The sequence below is a fragment of the Pelodiscus sinensis genome, chromosome 5, assembly GCF_049634645.1.
Source record: "Pelodiscus sinensis isolate JC-2024 chromosome 5, ASM4963464v1, whole genome shotgun sequence".
NCBI classification, from domain to species: Eukaryota; Metazoa; Chordata; order Testudines; family Trionychidae; genus Pelodiscus; species Pelodiscus sinensis.
Genome location: NC_134715.1, coordinates 64,018,492 through 64,039,465, shown reverse-complemented (window position 1 = coordinate 64,039,465; position 20,974 = coordinate 64,018,492). Strand labels below are relative to the sequence as shown.

The 20,974-nt window shown below is 42.7% G+C and overlaps 1 long non-coding RNA gene across 1 annotated transcript; it reads right to left on the bottom strand.

The window, feature by feature from the left end:
- Positions 1 to 1,419: 1,419 nt before the first annotated feature.
- LOC142829442 (uncharacterized) lies at positions 1,420 to 14,156 on the bottom strand. Its single transcript, XR_012903855.1, has 3 exons — positions 13,942 to 14,156; positions 13,574 to 13,672; positions 1,420 to 1,994 (listed from the first exon to the last, which is right to left on the bottom strand). It is a non-coding gene; the product is annotated as an uncharacterized LOC142829442 (long non-coding RNA).
- Between the last annotated feature and the right edge of the window lie 6,818 nt (positions 14,157 to 20,974).

Sequence of the window (20,974 nt, the reverse complement as noted above, 5' to 3'; positions counted from 1 at the left end):
GTAGCTCTGTGATGACAACCACTGGCTCCTCCACTTCCGGATGCGGAAGGCCACATTCCTGGAGCTGTGTGCCTGGCTCACCCCCTGCTCTGGAGCACCAGGACACCCACCTGTGGCCTGCCATCCCCCTGCAGAAGCGGGTCACAATTGCCCTGTGGAAGCTGGCCACTCCCAACAGCTACCGCTCTGTGGGACACCAGTTTGGCATGGGGAGGTCTACTATCAGGGCCATCTTGATGGAGGTAAGTCACTGTCAGGGGACAGGCCCTGTTGAGTGGGGGGGGGGTTGAGAAAGGAGGACTGTCAGGCAAGGGCAAGAGGGAGTGGGGGATGGAGTGGCACTGGGAGGCCACTCCTTGGCCACCCGTGCACTGATGCGGGAGGGGGGGTGTCCTGAGAAGGGGAGCAGTGGGTTGGGGGGGAGGGTTCTCCTCCCAAGTGCTTAGGTAACCTGTCTAACTCCCTGTTTTCTATCTGTCTATTTGTCTTGTGCTGCAGGTGGTGAGGGCCATCAATGCGGAGCTGCTGAAGAGGCTCGTCCGTCTCAGGGATCTGGACAATATCATTGCCGGATTTGCCACCCTTTGATTCCCGAACTGCAGAGGAGCCCCATCGAGCAGCCCAATTTATAAACCGGAAGGGCTACTATTCCATTGTGCTGCAGGCCCTGGTTGACCACCGGAGACATTTTATGGACATTTGTGTCGGGTGGTCGGGGCAGGCACATGATGCCCGCATATTCCGCAACTCCTACCTGTACCGCAGGTTGCAGGCAGGAACATTTTTTCCCCAGCGGCACCTTGCACTTAGGGACGTGCAGATGTCAGTGTGCATAGTGGCTGACACGTCCTATCCCCTGCTGCTGTGGCTCATGAAGCTCTACATCAGCCACCTGTATGCGAGCAAGGAGCTTTTCAACTCACATCTTAGCCAGGTTCGCATCCAGGTGGAATGCGCGTTCGACTGGCTGAATGGGAGGTTCCATTGCCTCCTCACGCAGCTGGAGATGGGCGAATGCAACATCCCAGAGGTGGTGGCCACATGTTGTACCCTCCAAAACCTGGTGGAGAGGAAAGGGGAGGCCTTCCTGCTAGAGTGGGGGACAGAGGCTGACGGCAAGTGGAGGCAATTTGAGCAGCCCTGGACAGCTGCCATCCTCCAAGCTCACCAGGCTGGTGTCCAAATCCAAGAGGCCCTAAGGGAGAGATTCTCAGAAGGAGCCCACTGACTCTCCCTAGGACCTTCTCCATGAGGGGTTTGGCCTGGCCCACCCTACCTGTCCCTCCACTACCCTCACCCTCTTCCCATAAAGAATACATACACACCCTGTTTTCTTTGTACATAGACATTAGTTTTTTATTAGAAACATTATCAGTAAAGAAAATGTGCTAACTATTAAAAAAAAAAATCTGTGTACTGTTCAAATATGTAAAGGTAAATTTTCCACTCAAAAATAAAGATTTTGTTATATAACTGAAATGACCTTTAACTGGGGTGGTAGGGGACTGAAAACCTGGAGGGGGAAGGAGGCCTGAACATCGGGAGGTGGGAGGGGGCTCAAGTAAGCCGCTGCTTCCCTGATCACAGGGTCCTGCCACCTTCCCACCTTCCTGTGTCCTGGCATCACTACGGCCTTGGGATTGGGTGGAGTGAGACCTAGTCCTGGCCTGGGCAGGAGTGGGGAGCAGATGTTGGGCCTGTGAGGGTTCAGGAGTAGGTGGTGCTGGGGGTGGGGGAAGAGAGGACTGGAGGGGCTGGGGGAGCAGGGGCCTGGCGTGCAGGAGGAGCGGTGCCTATGACAATGGCAGGCAAAGCGAAGAGCTCCCTCATTGTGGCACCTGGTGCGCCTCGGCCTCTGCCTCCATCCTCTGCTGGAGGGTCCTGTTGAGGTCCTGCAGGGCCACAACGTGCTCCCTCAGCAGGTCCTGCAGTGCCATGGGTCTGGGATGGTGGTGAGGCAGGTGTGGTTCTCCCCTCTTGGGTAGAGGGCCCAACTGTGGAGGAAAAGAGGAGAGAATCACTGTCTGTATGCACCCTGCTGTCCCCGAGGGCATGCCATGGCTGTCAGGGGCTCTCCTTTGGACAGGAGACTCAGGGGTGTTACATGTGACACCGCGTGTGAGTTGGGCAGTGGCCTGAAAGCCTCACAGGGGCCCCACAGTGGCAATGGGACTAGCTGGCCCCCCACACTGCCAAACTGCCCATGTGTGGTGGCTCCTCAAAGCACCTGATGTTCCCTCCCTGACGTCCACAGACACCTGGGAGGCTTCTGGGGTCTGAGTCCCTGCTGCCTCCTCTTCTTCATCCTCCTCCTCCTGGTGCAGCTTTCCCACCTCTCCTGCCTGGTCTTCCTCTCTCAGAAGGGGTCGGTCCATGATGTGGTGGGATTACCTGGATTCCACCACACGCAGTGGAGTCTGGGCTTCCCCACCGCCTAGGATCTGCTCCAACTCCTGATAGTAAGGGTAGGTATCGGGGGCTGCCCCGGAACGGGAGCGCTGGTCCTGGGCCCTGGCATATCCCTGCTGCAGCTCCTTTACCTTGGCCCTGACTTGTGCCATGGTGCAGGGGTGATGCCCTTTGGTGGCCAGTCCCTGGGCCAGGCACTCATAGATGTCCACATTCCTATGGTGTGTTTGTAGGGCCTGCAGGGCTTCTTCCTGGACCAGAGCTCCAGGAGGTTTTTGATTTTTGGCCCTGTCCAGGCTGGTGTCCTCTTTTTGGCGCCCCTGGGTGGGTCCTCGTCTCTGTCCTGAGAAGGGTCAGGGGGGCCTTGAGGCTGGGACATGGCTGTCACAGCTGGCATGGGTGCTCTGGCTAGCTGCTGGACAGCAAGGCCTGTCTGGGTGCTTGTGCCTTTAAGAGGCTGCGGCCAGGAACTTCAGAGGTGCTGTACCTGTAAAGGCTAGACTATCCACCAGGGCTTCTTCCTGGAGGCCTTTTTTGCCAACAGAACTGGCTCCCTGTATCCACACACACCTTTTCTTGTCAAATCTCTGTCGACAAAGGCATTCTTCCTCATAAAAGGAGGTTTACTGCTGTCGACAAAACTGCCACGTTCCGTAGACTTACTGTTGACAGAACATGACGGTAGACTAGACACCGGTATAGTTTTGTTGACAAAAGGCCACTTTTGTCGACAAAACCCTGTAGTCTAGACACATCCTTGGTTTTACATAACTATGTTGGATTAAGCCTCTCTCCGAACTCCTGGCATCTCTATGTGGTATTTTAGCTTCTGATACAAGGCACAGAAGTTCTAGTCAGTCCAATCGGCATTGCTGTGGATATAAGTGCGTGTTAGTTATGTCTGCACTCTGCTTTCAGAAATGAAAAGATTGTCCATTTTTATAAAAATGGCTTTCTAAGCTGTTGCTCTTTTACCAGCTCATATAAGTGGCATTAGTCTGGTAGAATTCCATGTAGAACTGAAGAGTATTTGGCTGAATGAACAATATAGGCTCCCTGCCAAATTTACAATACTAAGGCTGATGAGGGAAGAAGAGGATGTTGTGTTGAATGTTGTCTCAGTGGACTCTCATGGCAAGTGTTTTCATTATCCAGAGGCCAAACGAGTAGTTCATGTAGAGCCCAGCCACATCTGCCTTTTCATTTGTTCATTGAATGTTCAGTATATAAAAGTGCTTGAGCTTGGATGGTTAGTTAAACTCACTAGCAAAGGACCCACATGTATTAAAAACTTCAGATGGAAACAAAGAAAACAAATGTAAAAATATTTATTGCTGTTCTTTATCTGTTATAATTTTGGCAGGTCTTGTAGATGTGGAATAGAGCCATCTCTAAGCATTTTACTGAAAATTGGAAAATATTTCTATGTAGAATCATAGAATACTAGAACTGGAAGGGTCCTAGAGAGACCATAGAGTTCAGGCTCCTGCCCCTCATAGAAGGACCAAGCACCATGTAGACCATCCCTGATAGATGTCTACCCAACCTGCTCTTAAATATCTCCAGTGATGGAGATACCACAACATTCCTAGGCAATTTATTCCAGTGTTCAACCATCCTGACTGTTAGGAAGTTTTTCTTAATGTCCAACCTAAACTTCCTTGCTGCAATTTAAACCCATTGCTTCTTGTCCTATCATCAGAGGCCCAGGAGAAAATTTTTTCTCCCTTCTCCTTGTAACACCCTTTTAGATACTTGAAAACTGCTACCATGTCCCCTCTCAGTCTTCTCTTTTCTAAGAGCATAGTTCTAGCAGTCTTCCCTCATAGGTAATGTTTTCTAGACCTTTAATAATTGTTGTTGCTTTTCTCTAGACCTTCTCCAACTTTTCCCACATCTTTCTTGAAATGTGGTACCCAGACCTGGATACAATACTCCAATTGAGGCCTAATCAGTGCAGAGAAAAGCAAAACAATGACTTCTCATATCTTGCTCACTTCATTCCTGTTCATGCATCCTAGAATCGTGTTTGTTTTTTTTGTAACAGTGTCACAGTAGTGAATATTTAGCTTGGGGTCCACTATGACCCCTAGATCCCTTTCTGCAGTACTTCTTCGCTAGATAGTCACTTCCAATTTGTATGTATGAAACTGACTGTTCCTTCCTAAACTTCCAATAATCTGGCACCTTTAGGACCCAGAGGGTGCCGAATTATCAGATATGCCAGACTATCGGAAGAGGGGGCTATGAGGGGCCCGAGGTGAGGTGGGGGAGATGCCACCCAGACCACTCATAGCCCCCCCTTCTGATAGTCCGGCTCTGCCCCAGGCATCCCCAATTCAGCTGCTGCTGGTCAGTTTCAGCAGTGGCTGAATCTGGGACGCCTGTGGCAGAGGAGCTGGAGTACTGCCAGGTTGGTCCGGTAGTGCTGTCCCTCGGCGCTGCGAGACCAACCCTGCAGCACCCCAGCTGCTCTTGGGGATGCCTGGGACAGAGGAGCTGGGGTGCTGCCAGGTTGGTCCCATAGCGCTGCCCCTCGGCGCTGCAGAACCAACCCAGCAGCACCTCAGCTGCTCTGCCCCAGGCGTCCCCAAGAGCAGCTGCTGCTGAAACTGATCAGTGGCTGACTCCAGGAAGCCCGGGGCAGAGCTGCTCTGCCCTGTGCTTCCCAGAATGTGCTGCTGGTCAGTTTCAGCAGCCGCTGAATCGGGGATGCCTGGGGCAGAGCACCTGGGGTGCTGCCGGGTTGGTCCCGTAGCGCCGGCCCTCGGCACTGCAGGACCAACCTGGCAGCACTCCAGCTGCTCTGCCCCAGCCGTCCCCAAGAGCAGCTGGGGTGCTGCCGGGTTGGTCCCGCAGCCCCGAGGGGCAGTGCTACAGGACCAACCCAGCAGCACCCCAGCTGCTCTGCCCCTGGCATCCCTGAAGCCGGGCGCAGAACAGCTCCAATTGTTCAGCTGGCTGGAACACTTCCAGGTTCCCGATGGTGCTGGACCATCAGGAGTGCCAGAGCATTGGATGCCGGACCAATGGAGTTTTACTGTACTTTGAATTTATCCTTATTAAACTTCATCCTATTTACCGCGGACCATTTCTCTAGTTTGTCCAGATCATTTTGAATTATGATCCTATCCTCCAAAGCACTTGGAACCCCTCTCAGCTTGTCATCATCTGCAAACTTAATAAGCATACTCTCTATATCTAAATCATTGATGAAGATATTGAACAGAACTGATCCCAAACCAGACCCCTGCAGAACCCCACTTGTTATGCACTTCCAGCATGATTGCGAACCATTAATAAAATCTCTCTCAGAACGGTTATCCAGCCAGTTATGCACCCACCATATAGTAGCCTCATCTAGATTGTAGTTCCCTAATTTATTGATAAGGTCATACAACGATGTATCAAATGCTTTACAAAAATCTAGCTATACTATGTCCACCTCTTCTCTCTTATCAACAAGATTTGTTATCCTCTCAAAGAAAGCTATCAGTTTGATTTGACATGATTTGTTCTTTATAAATCCATTCTGGCTGTTACCTATCACCTTATTATCTTCCAGATGAATGTCTTAATTACTTGCTCCATTATCTACCCTGACTGGTCTGTAGTTTCCTGCGTTGTTCTTATTTTCCTTTTTATAGATGGGCACTATATTTGCATTTCATCAGGCCCTGGTGACTTGAAGACATCTAACTTTTCTAAGTAATTTTTAACTTGTTCTTTTTTTATTTTAACTTCTAAACCTATCCCATTTCCACTAGCATTCACTATTTTAGGCAGCCAGTCACCAACAATATTTTTGACAAAAACCAAAACAAAGAAGTTGTTAAGTTTCCTGTTATTGTTTCTACCTCTTCCTTGAGCATTGGGCCTACTTGGTCCTTGGTCTTCTTGTTTCTAATATATTTGTAGAATGTCTTCTTGTTACCCTTTACATCTCTAGCTAGATTGAGCTCATTTTGTGCCTTCACCTTTCTAATTTTACCCCTGCTTACTTGTGTTGTTTGCTTATATTAATCCTTTGTAATTTGACCTAGTTTCCATGTTTTTTATTATTCCTTTTTTTTTTAAGATCATGTAAGATTTCCTGGTTAAGCCAACGTTGTCTCTTACTATGCTTTCTATCTTTCCAATGCAGTGGGATAGTTTGCTTTTGGGCCCTTAATAATGTCCCTTTGAAAAACTGCCAACTCTCTTCAGTTGTGTTTCCTCTTAGTCTTGCTTCCCATGGGACCTTACCTACCGTTTGCTAAAGTCTGCCTGAAGTCTGTTGTCTCTATTTTGCTGTTCTCTCTTCTATCATTCCTTAGAATCATGAACTCTAAGCTGCCTTCCACTTTCAAATTTTCAACCAATTTCTCTCTATTTGTTAAAATCAAATCCAGAACAGCTTCCCCCCAAGTAGCTTTCTCAATCTTGGACTGTCTCCAATGCAGTCCAAGAACTTACTGGATAATCTGTGCCCTGCTATGTTAGTTTACCAACATATGTCTGGATAGTTGAAGTTCCCCATCACCACGAAATCCTGTGCTTTGGATGATTTTGTTAGTTGTTTTAAAAAAGCCTCACCCACCTCTTCCGCCTGGGTAGGCTGTCTGTAGTGGACACCTAACATGACATCACCTTTGGTTTTACCCCTTTTAATCTAACCGAGGGACTGTCAACAACGCTGTCACCTATGTCCATCTCCACCAAATGTATATATTTTAAATATATAAGGCAACACTTCCTCCCTTTTCCCCTGCCTATCCTTCCTGAATACCCTTCTATAGCAATATTCCAATCATGTGTATTATCCTATCAAGTCTCTGTGATACCAACTATGTCATAGTTGTGTTTATTTATTAGCACTTCAAGTCCTTCTGTCTTTGATATTGATATCTGACACTGAAGAATAGTGATAATTAGGGAGAGTCTTGTTTATAGAGTACACATTTATAGGACTCTGAAACAGAGAAAGTTAAACTGGTATCTAACTTTCAACCATCATTAGATATGCTATTTCATGAATCACCTTCCATGAAAGACTTGTACTGGATGTTAAGAAAAGATAGGACACAACTATCATTCCTTTGACCTTATATGGCAATATCTATGTTCTTAACTTATCTAAAGCCATAACATTTCTAAGAATCGGGATTTTTTTCACTTTAACTAATATTGTTTCACTTGAGACAGGAAATGGAAATAATGAAATATAATGAGAGGCTATCCTCTTTCTACATCTCAGCCATCCCAATAGAAATCTTACAAGAAATCTCTCATTACATGTTTAGGATAATATTTATGTGTCACTTCAGAAAAAAGAGGCAGAATGGAATTTAGTCCCTGGAGGTAAATTTCACCCCCTGTGCAGACGGCTAGAACAAGTTCTAAAACCCAATATAGCAGACGGTAGCCCCTGAGCTGGCCCTGTGCACTGTAAGCTACTACAGTAAGCAGTCCAAGAATTTACCCTGAGTGGCCCCAGAGACTTTTTTATACAAAGTGGAGGCAAATCAGCAGCCTGCCCATGAAGATTAAGGCTTTAGCTTGGCTACCCTCCACAAAGGGATAACAAATTGTTTCACAAGGTCAAATTTGAATGGCCCTACTCAGAGAAATGGCTCCAATAACTTCTGTCCAGAGAAGTGATAAACCAAGACTCATGCAATGTTTTCACATTTTAACTTTAGAAACAACAACAACTTTGGAGGGGAGGAAGATTTGAATTATGAAAAGGTTCCATGTAGCACTGCGCTGTTTAACTGCATGTGCCAGCAAACTCAAAACCATAGAACTGGAAAGCACCTCATCATATCCAGTACCTTGCACTAATGGTAGGACTAAGAATGGTCTACTCTAAACCATCCTAATAGATGTTTAAGTAACCTTCTCTTAAAAATTTTGAAGGCCAGAGATTCCACAACCTTCCTAGGTAATTTATTCCAGTGCTTCACCAACCTGACAGATAGAAAGTTTGTCCTAATGTCCAACCTAAACATCCCTTATTACAACTTAAGTCCATTGCTTCTTGTCCTTCGGGTTAAGGAGAATAATTTTCTCCCTCTTTTTTGTAACCATCTTTTAGGTACTTGAAAGCTGTTACCACATCCTCTTTCAGTCTTATCTTTTCCAGCCTAAACAAACCCAGTTCTTTCAGTCTTCCTTCGTAAGTCATATTTTATAATTTTATAATTTTTGTTGCTCTTCTTTGGACTTTTTCCAATTTTTCAACATCTTTCCTGAAAGTTGATACCCAGAACTGGAAACAATATTCCAGTTGGGGGCCTAATCGGTATGGAGTAGAATGGAAGAATTACTTCTCATCTCTTGCTTAAAACATTCCTGCAAATACACCCAAGAATGATGTTTGCTTCTTTTGCTTTTGAAATTGGGTCATAATGTTGACTCATATTTAGCTTGTGGTCCACTATGACCCCTGAAGCCCTACATCCTCTCCTTCAGTACTCCTTCTAAGGTAGCATTTCCAAGTGGAGTATTTTGTCTTTGTCCTTATTTAATTTCTTTCTAATTCTCAAACTGTATCCCACAGGGAAATTGTATGGACAACATCAGACTTCTTCCAAGAACTATGAATAAACAGTATGTACAGCCATTGCCTGTTTGAAAGCTACTGCCAGCAAACCAACTAACTCAAAGGGTTGCCTTTATTCTTATCAAATGTTTCTGAAGTGGTTTGAAATATTTGTGTAAAGGGCAGCTAAACAACTTTAACCTTTGTCCAGCCAGTAATGTAAAAATGTGTCAAAGACTAACTGATGTGAACATTAGAAGATGAATGGGTCACAAAATCTGACCTGATTAGATATTGCTCCCCTTGAGTCTGATAAACAGAGATGTAACTTGACTACCATAGAATTCCATGTAATTGCATGCCTAAAGTACTCTAATAATTAACCTGTTACAACAATAATAGTATGATGCAGAAATCTTACCAACAAAATGCAAGTAGCTTTGTTAAATATTTAATATAAACTTAAATTACAGCAGAAGCAGAACTTAAATTGTGAGAAATATGGCATCATTTTAACTTTAGGGTTGCAAAGGCTTTCTATTTCGTATTGCATAAAGAAAAAAATGGGTCCATTTATGTTGACTGATGCTGCCAAAATCAGAAACAAATATGAATAAGTTGAATTGTATTTTCACTGAAAGAAATGAAAAGCTCTCTGGAAAAATGACTCAAAGTACATATAGTTCTTAAATTATTCTATGCTTGATAAATGGGTCACCAGAATTTGGAAAACTTGTGAAAAATGAAAAACCAAACTCCCCAAAATAGGTCTGTTCTGACTGAAAAATGATTAAATTATCACAAATTTGATTTCAAGTTATTTAAATTCAAAACTAGAATCCATTAATTTCCCAAGTGTCCTACAAGGTTCTATCTTAATGTCTCATATTAGAGTTAAAAATTACCACAACTAAAATTCCACGTAACATTTTAAGAACAGAGGGAAATATTGCAATTGTGGCCACTAACCTCTGTAAATCCTTACCCCTACCACTTGTTCTGGTATTATCCTTTTGTAACCCTAATCCATGTCAAGTGTTTGGTCCAGGGACTACAGCTCAGTAGAGTCCATGTGCTCATATGTATCACCATCTTACAGAAAAATAAATACCCCACTGTACTGGCCACAGGCACATACATTTTCAAAGGGGTCTTCAAAGTGGTTCACGTCAATGAGTGCATGCTTAAATCCTACAGTGAGAAGAATGAGCTGGATATTTAGATAGTGCAGGATGTATTAACAGGGTTAAATGCCTGTTACTAATTAGACCCATATTATTCAAACTCACAATCTGCAATAAGTCTTGAACAACCTGGTGTTTCACTATCTAAAAGGGAGGGAAGATATAGATGCCAAAGTCTGCTCCAAGTTAAAGGTGGCTTCGTGCACAGGATTACCCAAGTTTAAGCCCTTCTGCCCATCCAGTTCCCAGGTGATGAGTCAATGCTGCCAGGCTAATCTTTTCTTCGGCAGTTTTCTTCTCCCTTCCCTCTCTCTCACTCTCCCCCCAACCATAAAGCACTGTTTCTATCATTTGGCCAGCCAGACAAATTACCCTCCCTGCACACACACTGAATAGTGTAGTGCAGACGTTCTGTGAAAACAGCCAATGTACTTTTTTTACTTCAGCATTTTTTCTTTGGCCCCAAGAAAGGGGAAGAAGCAGTGGGTAGGAGCCATGGATTTTGGAATATTCTGACCACATCCAGCATATAGGCCAATTCAACTGAAAGGACTCAAAACATCCAGAAATTAGAGTGTAGTAGTTACTAGACATGCTCAGAAAATAGGAAGTTTTCGTTGCAGGTAAGGAATCTTGCAAGTAACGAATGTATTCACCAGTTAAGACCTGAGCCAATTAGAACTCATAGTGATTTGGGGAACAAGATTATAAATACAGGAGTTAAATATAACTCTGTAAACTTAGTAGTTTATTGACATAGAACCAAGAGATGTGGCTACTATAAGGTCTAGGTCCCAGTGCCAGTACCACTTTGGCTATGGGCAAGGGCTAGTCTACATTTTCTTACTATGGAAGCCTTTCTTATTAGGATAGTGTTTTGTCCATCCCATTGTGTTTTATGGACCTAGTTTGAGTGCTGGGCACGAAACATCTGTCACACTTCCAAGCTACATTTCCATTTAGCTATTAGCTCTCTGCTTTAATCTAGGATTTTATCAATTATAGAGAGACCCAGGGCAGAGCTGAATGAGGTTCAGCATTTGTACATGCTTAACTGACTTATTTATTTTATTGGGAAATACAGTGCCTGTAGCATGAGGCTCTAAAGGAATCAATGGAAGGTATATTTTCATATGCTGATCCCAATACTCACTTTTGATACAGGCTACAGATTTCTGCTGTGTTGTCAGCTGAACAGCACAGTCAACTGTGAACCCAAGCTCTAAAAGATCCTCAGAAATAGGTTTTGTTAACAAGGTGCTGACTTGTTTTGTAATGAGCAGAGATACTGCTGTTCTTTTCAAGCTCTGAGAAATCCACATGAGCCTTGCTACATATTACAGTCACACTCTCGGGTCTAAAAAATCATCTCTGAAGGAAGATGAATGAGGAATGTATTTATGTTTTCATAGAAAACCTTCTTGGTTTCCTACCAGCTCCTGGTGGACTACTCGGGAGATCAGGCTTCCATTGTTCACAGCTGCAGGCAGCTCCAATTTGCAGTGAATTCTTAGCTTCCCAGCACAAGCAATACAGGAAAAATAGCTGACCCAGGAGTTTGGAAGCCCTGGGTCACCAGCTCCATAGCAGTGCATATAGCTTCCAGTTGCAGAAGCTGGAAGCCAGAGCAACTGCTGCCTGAAACTGATATGATTCTTGTCAGTTTTACTGCTGAATAACTGTAGTAAAACTGATTAGTAGCATGACAATTTCAGACAGCAGTAGCTGAGGTCCTGGGGAACATATTTCATTTAATAAACATCATGTCGGTGTGTTTCCAAGCCGAATTTTGTTTTGAATTAACAGTTTGCAGGAAATTTTGGAAAAATTTCAGCCAGCTCTACAAGGGACAAGTTATTCAGTGTTACAAATGCTATTTATAAAGTTACTTACATAGTGCGAACTAAAGCTTTGTAAGAAGTGTTTGTTTATTAAACTGTATGGTTTTCTCTCTCCTTGAATTTGACTGGGGACTATTAGCACCTAGTGATGGTTTAGAATACAATATCTCTGATGTTTAACACTATGTAATACTAAACCTTGAAAAGAAAGAACTCTGGCCTGTGCCTTGGCAGAGAGTTGATCTGAGGTGGAGGAAGTATAATATAATTATATATAATATTGCCTCAGCATCCCCTTGTCCCCTGAACAGTAGCAGACTGAGAATTCCTGGTAATATTGCAGCCAAGTTAAATCCCCCATAAAGCATAACCAGCCTCCATCTCAGGTCTTCAAATGATGCATTAAGGTAAGTATTCTTGGACCACTGATGCATTTCTTGGGTGATTGAATAGTATAAGCATCATAACCATTGTGTGGTCAGGCATTTATACCATAGATTGTTTAATTTTGCTGAATCAACTTGATTTTGTTTTGCCATAGATATTGGAATTATGGGTATTTGTGCATTGTCTCTTCAATGGTAGGTATACTGAGTTAGAGTAAGGGAATTAAAAAACAGTTTGCATTGGAGAGGATATGTGTATTTATCTTTAAATCTATATCAGGAAGTCATGCAGCAGGGAATAGGGCAGGAACTATGCAGAATCTTTTCAGCAAAATAGACGGTGTCTTTAGTAATACTGTTTTCTTTATTCTAATACAGTTTTTTAAGTGTTCAATGAAAAGGACATTTCTATAATCTTCAACATTGTCACAAGAGAATGCCTCCATGGCTCATCCCTATTTCCTGACAGAAAAACCCACCAAACATACTACAACTGTTGAAGAGCCTGTCAGTCTTTCATGTTTACTGTGCCAGCTGTCTTTTCTAATGGGAGTTTCAGAGTTCCATATTAATTGTCCTGCCTCCAGCTGGTGACATGTCTCAAGTATTCAATCCTGCCGCCTGCTACATCCTCATACAACAACTTCATAATCTTCCCATTATCCCGTTTTGGGTCAGGATCCCCACAGTTACAATACCATGACATTTCAAGTGTAAACAACTGAAATAGTGAAACTGATCAATTTTAAAATCTCTGGCAATGAAATTCACCAGAATGGACCATGAATTTGTTAGTTCCCATAAGTATGGGTTAAAACTTTTAAAAAGAACATCTGCGGCTATGGAAGATTAATCTTCATACCTTATACCCAATCAATCTGCAACTGCTAGGGGAAGGGATAGCTCTGTGGTTTGAGCATTAGCTTGCTAAACACAGCATTGTGAGCCCAATTCTTAAGGGGGCCACTTAGGGATGTGTGGCAAATCTGTCAGGGATGGTACTTGGTCGTGCCATGAGGGCATGGGAGTGGACTCAATGATCTCTTAAGGTCCCTTCCAGTTCCATGAGAGAGGCATACAGGCAGTCCCCGGGTTACGTACAAGATAGGGACTGTAGGTTTGTTCTTAAAGTTGAATTTGTATGTAAGTCGGAACTGGTACATATTGTAGGGGAAACTCTAGCCAAACATTTCTCCAGAGCTCAGTTTTATTCTCCCACACCTCACTTACCTCAGTCTTTTATTCTCAAGCTGAGGTGTCTGCTGAGAAAAGCCGCTCTGCGTCTCCCTGGTCTGCTGGAGGGGGGCGCTTGCTTCGCGTCTCCCTGGTCTTTATAAAACAGGAAGGGTTAAAAATACTGGTTATCAGAGCTGCTTTTATGTACTCATTTAATGCTGAAGTAAAGTTAGTTTCATCTTAGACTTTAGACTGGATGTCAATTGATTGCCGCATGAGTCTGGAAGCCTCCCTATGCTTCCCAAACTCTGCCTGACACAAAACCCATTGAAGTGATCAGAAAGACTTCCATTAACTTCAATGTCCATATGGGTTGGATCCATCTGATATTGCAGAAATGAGACAGGACAGACAGAAATTACCTCTTTCTGGAGAATCAGGTCTTGGCAGCTTCAGAAATAGGAAAGCAGGTTTGATGGGAAAAGGACTGCTATAGAAATTCCTTAAATTCAATGACATTTTTTAAAATCTCTGTTTTATAGGGTAGAATAACTTAAACTGTGGGAGTATTCTGAGATAATCAATGAGGCCTTTTAGGCGCTTGGAGGCTCTGCACTTTTGATGTCATTGTACATTTGACTGCATGCCAAAGACGTCCAGCTCTCTCTCAGCAACTGTATCTCCTGCCAAATGTTATTCCTCAACTATAGGGTATAATCAAGGAGGTGGAGGAGAGAAAAAGCCAGAAATTCTTGCTCTTATCCCCTGAGATTTACAGGTATGAACAGGAATTGAAAAAGCTTCTCTTTGATTTGTAGCAATTGGTAACACAGGCTTGAACTAAAAAACTCAAGAAACATTGCTGAAATGAAAGCAAATGTATCTGAGGTTATCGGGGGTGGGGGAAAGCTTTTAGTTACAAGCTATTTCTTTGCAAATAACTTTCTGTCCATTAAAGCTGCAGAGAATATGTACAATTTGTTATATGGGTCATGGCAAGAAATCTCTCAACTGAAATGATTGAAAAAGTACCAGTTCTCAGAGAGTAAATGTGAACTTCTGACTAATTTCTATCAGTCAGAATCTGCTACTGCTATATTCTTATTATTAGAGCATGAAATTACTATCCATGGAGATTCTACTAGTTCTTTTTAAACCTTGTTAAAGTCTTGACCTTTACAACAGCCTTTGGCAGGGAGTTCCACAGGTTTATTATGCATTGTGTGAAAAAATACTTCCTTTTGTTTGTTTTAAATCTGCTTCCTATTACAGGTTGTACATCCCTTAACTGAGACTCCCTGGTCCGGCAACATCCGTGGTCTGGTATGGACCATTGATGTTCATGGACCACAGAGCCCAGTAAAAGGGAGGTAGGTCTGGTGGGGCAAGAGCACTGCGGGGGGCAATAGCAACTTAGCTGGGAGCCCAGTGTGTGTGGGGGGGGGGGGAGGATAGGTGGCATGGTGGGGAGTTCTGACACCAGCAAAGCTCCCTGGCCTCAGTATCTGGGGAGCTCTAGCCTGGCAGTGGCCATGGAGCTCTGGATATGGCCAGAGAACTCCATCCCCAGTGGCAGCCAAGGAGCTCTCATCCTAGCCCTGGCTGTGGAGCTCCAGTCTGGTTCTGGTTCTGGCTCCAGCCCCAGCAGCAGCCATGGAGCTCTGGCCCAGGCCGTGGAGCTCCGTCCCTATCCCTCCTCCCTGGACCGGGCCATGGAGCTTCAGCCCCAGCTGCCGAGCCAAGAGGCTGTGGAACTCTGTCTGGATTGAGCAGCTCTGACTGTGTCACTCTGGCCTCAGCAGTTGTCAGGCCAGCAGCATCTAGAGAGCCCTGGGGATTCGAGCAGCAGCAGGGGCAGACTGGAGCTGTAGCCTGGTGGCAGCACAGGCCATTGGGGAGGGACCTTCCCTGGTCCAGCAAATCCCCTTGTTCGAGATCAGTCAGGTTGTGAGGGTGCCAGGCCAGTTTGGTCCCACCTGTAATTTCATTTGATGACCCCTAGTTCTTGTGTTAAGGAAAAGTTATTTACTCCTTCCCATATTTACTTTCTTCACACCAGTCATGCTTTTATACACCTCCATCATATCTGGCTTTACTCACCTCTTTTCAAAGCTGAAAAGTCTCAGGCTATTTAATCTCCTCATCACATTACAGTTGTTCTGTATCCCTAATAATATCTGTTGCCCTTTTTGAATGCTTTCCAATTCCAGTACATCTTTTCTGAGATGAGGCAACCACATCTGCACATAGTATTCAAGATATGGGCATGACATGGATTTATAAAGAAGCAATAAATATTTTTTGTTATGTTTCCCCTTCTTAATTATGCCCAACATTCTGTTTGCTTTTTTGACTGCCACAGCACATGGAGTGGATGTTTTCAGAGAGCTATAGACAATGATGTCAAGTTCTCTCTCTTCAGTGGTAATAGCTAACTTAGACCACCCTCGTTTCATATGTTTACTTGGGATTGTGGTTTCCAATATGCATTACTTTGCACTTATCAACATTGAATTTCATCTGCCATTTTGCTGCCCAGTCACCCAGTTTTTGTCAGATCCTTTTGAAGATCTTTGCAGACTGCCATGGACTTAACTATCTTGCACGATTTTGTATCATCTCCAGATATTGCCACCCCACTGATTACCCCTTTCTTCAGATTATTTATGAATATGCGGAATAAGATTTGTCCAAGTAGAGCCCCCTGGGGGACATCATTATTTACATCTTTCCATTCTGAAAACTGACCATTTATTCCTACCTTTTGTTTCCTGTCTTTTCACCAGTTACCAATCCATGAAAGGACCTTCCCTCTTATCCCATGACAGCTTACTTTGCTTAATAGCCTTTGGTAAGTGACCTTGTCAAAAGCTTTCTGGTACTCTAAGCACACTATATCCACTGGATCCCCTTTGTCCACATGCTTTATGACTCAAAGAATTTTAGTAGATTGGTGAAGTTAGACTTACCATCCTGTAATTGTTGGGATCATCTTCTGAGCCCTTGTTAAAAAATACCATTCACATTACCTATCCTTCCAGTCATTTGTTGATTTAAAGGATATGTTTGTTTGTCATATATTGTTAAGCATGCACAAAATTGCCTTTGCCTCAGATATAAACAAAGAACATTCATTATACTTTCTAACACTGCATAGTAAGACTCCAGGGAACATATATCATAGTGTAATACTGTGACAATTCACTTTCCAAGAACATATATTTAAAAGAAAATTTCAGGAGTAATAAGACCAGAAAGGAATTGTATTTTTCTCCAACATCTGAAATTCACATTTTACAATGGAGTTGGACTGGGCAGGCCAGCATCCACAGTGGCAGAATTTATTTGTAGGCACAGGGTCTTTGCACAAAATATTCTGGCCTTCCAGATTCCTCCAGGATTTGTAAATTTGGGGGTGGACCACTAGTTTTTTCCATGATGGACTGCAACTCTACCCTAGTGAGTTGAATTTTCTGAAGGGAGTCTCAGGAAGATTTACTCTCCAAGATTCTATTCCCACAGGTTTTCTATAGGAGATGATATATGATCCATTATAACAAACCTCTAACAATACCCCAAATAGATCATCTTGTACAATTCTCCTCCAAAGTAATTTTGATCCCACCTGCTTGGGAAAAAAGTAATAAGCAAAAAAAAAATCAACAAAGCGATCTGCTCCACACGAGCATATATCAAGGAGATTGGACAGAAATTTATGCCCCTACTTGATTATGGTTTTGTAATAGCATCTTTCCTGGGATAACTGGGTTAATATTTTCAAAAATAGTATTTCAATTTATCACTTTTGAATTTCAGTTTCACCAAATATATCCTCATTCTTTTATGATAAGAAAAAGTAAACAGAGTTTTTACCTTTTCCTTACTCTTTACTAATTTCATCTTTGTCCTATCTCTTATTTATCTCCTTTCCAATCCAAACAGTCTAGATTTTGTCACTCTGTCTTCCTCTGAAATCCTTTCCATGCTTACATTAATTGTCATGACCTCACTCTTCGGACCATCACATGCTATAAATACACGAGTGAGAGAGAAGCATGGTTAGAATTGAACATAGCAGTCACATTATTGGTCTAAATAAATAGACTATAGGCATCTTCAACAAATGCTAAAAGAGCCTTTGCTTTTGCAGTAAATCAGAGTAGCTCCATTGAGCTGAAGTTCTGGCCTTATATTGTAAATTAGAATAGCTTTCTCATTAAATTTGTAGAAATGGTCCTACAAATGGTAGCTATGTTAGAGAGCACATCTCTAAATCCATTTTTATTTCCTTACTTTGATACTTTCCAACAGAGCTAACAAAATGTAATCTGTTATTGTTTTGTATAGAACATGATTATAGTTGACTCTGTGTCTTTACTGATGGTTATTTTGTCACAGCTTTGAAGGTGCCATTGTTACATCCAGAATTGTTAGAAGGTCAAGTAATTCTTCTGGCCATTCAATTAGTGTCTCAGCAACAGGGCCCATAATAGCTCAGTGTTACAAAATAGTTCCCTAAACAGATTCCACAAACTGCAGCATATGGAGATTTTACACTTTAACTTTTTAAAAAATTATTTATAAAAGGTTGCATAGAAATTGATTTCAAAGATTTATTGGAAGTTTCTGAACAAACAATTTTAACTCAATAAGATTACATTCCAATCTAGGTTGCCTAATCAATATTGTGAATATCCTGTGCAAACATTTTAAACGCCATTTTGCTGACAGTAATACACGCAATGTTTGAAGCTGCCTAGAGCTGGCATAATAAAATGGGGGTTGTCACGAGTGCTAAGCTAAACATTTGATTACACGTATTTTCAAAGGCTATATAATTTTTATATAATTTTCCCCCTAAGAAATGGTTCAAAGCTTTTCCTTTTTGTTTGTTTGCTTTTTGTGCTTTTCGTTTGGTTCTCCCAAGCCCAAGAATGATTAGTACTAATACTCAGGAACAAAGCCACAAAATGCAAACAACCTATGAGCATGATAGAAGAGAAAAAACTCTAGTAAGTAATAGATTTCAGTTAGAAGCTTCTAACAGGGAATAAAACATTTATATAATTTTAGATGCCTTGACTGTGTCCTACCAAAAGGCAATAATATTCTGAAGTAAATATACATATATAGTAGCTCTATAATGCTTACAACATGTGTGGCTGCAGTTCTTCATACACTTAGAAATGATGCATATGGATCCTTATCCTGTGAGGTGGAAGGTGGGGAGTGGAGCACCTTCAACTTGTTGCAGGTTCAGGCCTCCACTGATATGCAGTTCCATAAACAGAAAAACAGCAAATTAAATTTGACAAAAACATGTTTAAATAGCAAAAACATCAAGTCCAACAAGTAAATGGAAAAAGGAAGAAAACAAGTATATGTTTGTTCTTGCTCATTTGCCTCTGAATCATCTTCCTGCTCCTAGGAGAGCATGCCAATTTATCCTCCTATAATGCAGTTTGTATTTTTTTTTAAATGGGGATTGAGTTTTCTGCATTAGCATAACTTTTATATTTGAGACATCCCCTTTGAGAAAAGAAAAGAAAAGAAAAGAAAAGAAAAGAAAAGAAAAGAAAAGAAAAGAAAAGAAAAGAAAAGAAAAGAAAAGAAAAGCTGCATAGAACACCACTAAATTTGGGGCATCACTATGCCCCAAATTAAGTTGTACCCTATGCTGTGTATGCCTCCACTCCACCTCTCAGTTCCAAATCTCCCAAATCCTGCTTTGCCCTCAAGTCCCAGTGGCTGAATTCCCCAGTCCTCTGCATCCTGCTCTGTACATCCTTCTCTGGTTCCAGTGTTCTCAATCTCCTGGACCCTACTCCACCCATCAACACCTGTGGCCCCAGTCCCTCACCCCATGGCTCTGCCTCCCAGACTGCAACTCTGGTCGGCTGCAGCACTCACCCTTCCACCTATTCCAGCACCTGCCTTCCTGACCTCAATGCTCTGAACACAGTCCCCTCTCTCCCCCCGCACACACACATACACACTTCAGAGTTGCTTCCCCACTCCCTGGCTGGGGATGCGGGAGGTGCAAGTGCTCAGGTTGTATAGGACACCAGAAGTCATATGGTTGGCCCTGCTCCCTAGGCAATTTATCACAGTACTTTAACACTGGAATAGTTAGGGAGTTTTTTTCAATGTCCTACCCAAACTGTCCTTGCTGTAATTCAAGCCCATTGTTTCTTATCCTAGCCTCAGAATAAGACAGAACAATTTTTCTCCCTCTTTTCATAATGACCTTTTATATACTTGAAAAATGTGATGATGTCCTCCCTCAGTCTTCTCAGACTAAACAACGCCCCCCCTTTTTTTTTTCAATATTCCCTAGTAGGCCATGCTTTCTAGACCATTAACCATCACTTCCAGATCCATTAATGTCATATATTCAAATACTGTGTAGCCTATGACCGACCATGTAATCTATATATTTATGTTTTTTACATATTTGTTATTAATTTGGGTGAAATTCAACTTTATACGGAGGACAAAAATAGGGGGGACAATACACCTTCAATTCAGTGATGAAGTACCTCAGTATTTCTCAGTCTTTATATCAACACAACATTGTAGAATGTGTGGGAATGGTCTCTGACAAGTACCTTGTGCATCAGGGATTCCCTTGTGGACGTACTTCTAAGATAGAGAAGAGACAAGCTGCCCAGGAGCCTCTCCTCTGGGTGCACTGTAGGTTTGAGAGTCTAAAACGAGATCTCACATTGATATTAGGTGTTTGATAGAACATTTTTCCTAATACAAAAGTGTAGAAACATTTTTTCTATTCATAGAAACATTTTTGTATTACCTCAGACAGTTGCCCTTGAATGAGTATATGTGCCTTCCAAGTGTTCATAGCAGTTTCATTCTGTTACTGAACACAACAAGCTGTTCATAATCACTAGCCAATGACAACATGCTTTCTGAGAGAAGGTGCAAAAGAAAAAAAAACCCACTGAGTTCTATAATGCAAGAAATGACTGTTACAGATGCAAAAAAAAACCTATTTATGGATCAGTGAAAACTCTGATTCTGTCAATACCTTAATTACTCCTGTTATCGTGGTATTTTCTAACTGCTTATTAATACTATCTAACATTTCTACAGCATCTTCAGTGAAAAGGTCACTTGGCCACCATTAATTGAAACCTTTTCACTGTGGAAGATCTTATCCTTGTTTTATAGATTGGTATGACAGGATCCTTTGGGGGCAAACTGTGAGATCACTGCACCTGTTAACTCACCAATCTGTATTACCTGTCATAATGCTGTACTAGTGGCAAGCAGCAAACCCCTCCACCTAGTACAGCCATGTGTGGAGCCCCATACCCAGTTAGATTGCATGAATGCTCCCATGAATCACCCAGAGAAAAGCACCAGCCAAAACTGCTCTGTTACCAGCTTTGTACCTTAATAATATGCCATCTTGAACTGCTCAAGACTTTATCTTGA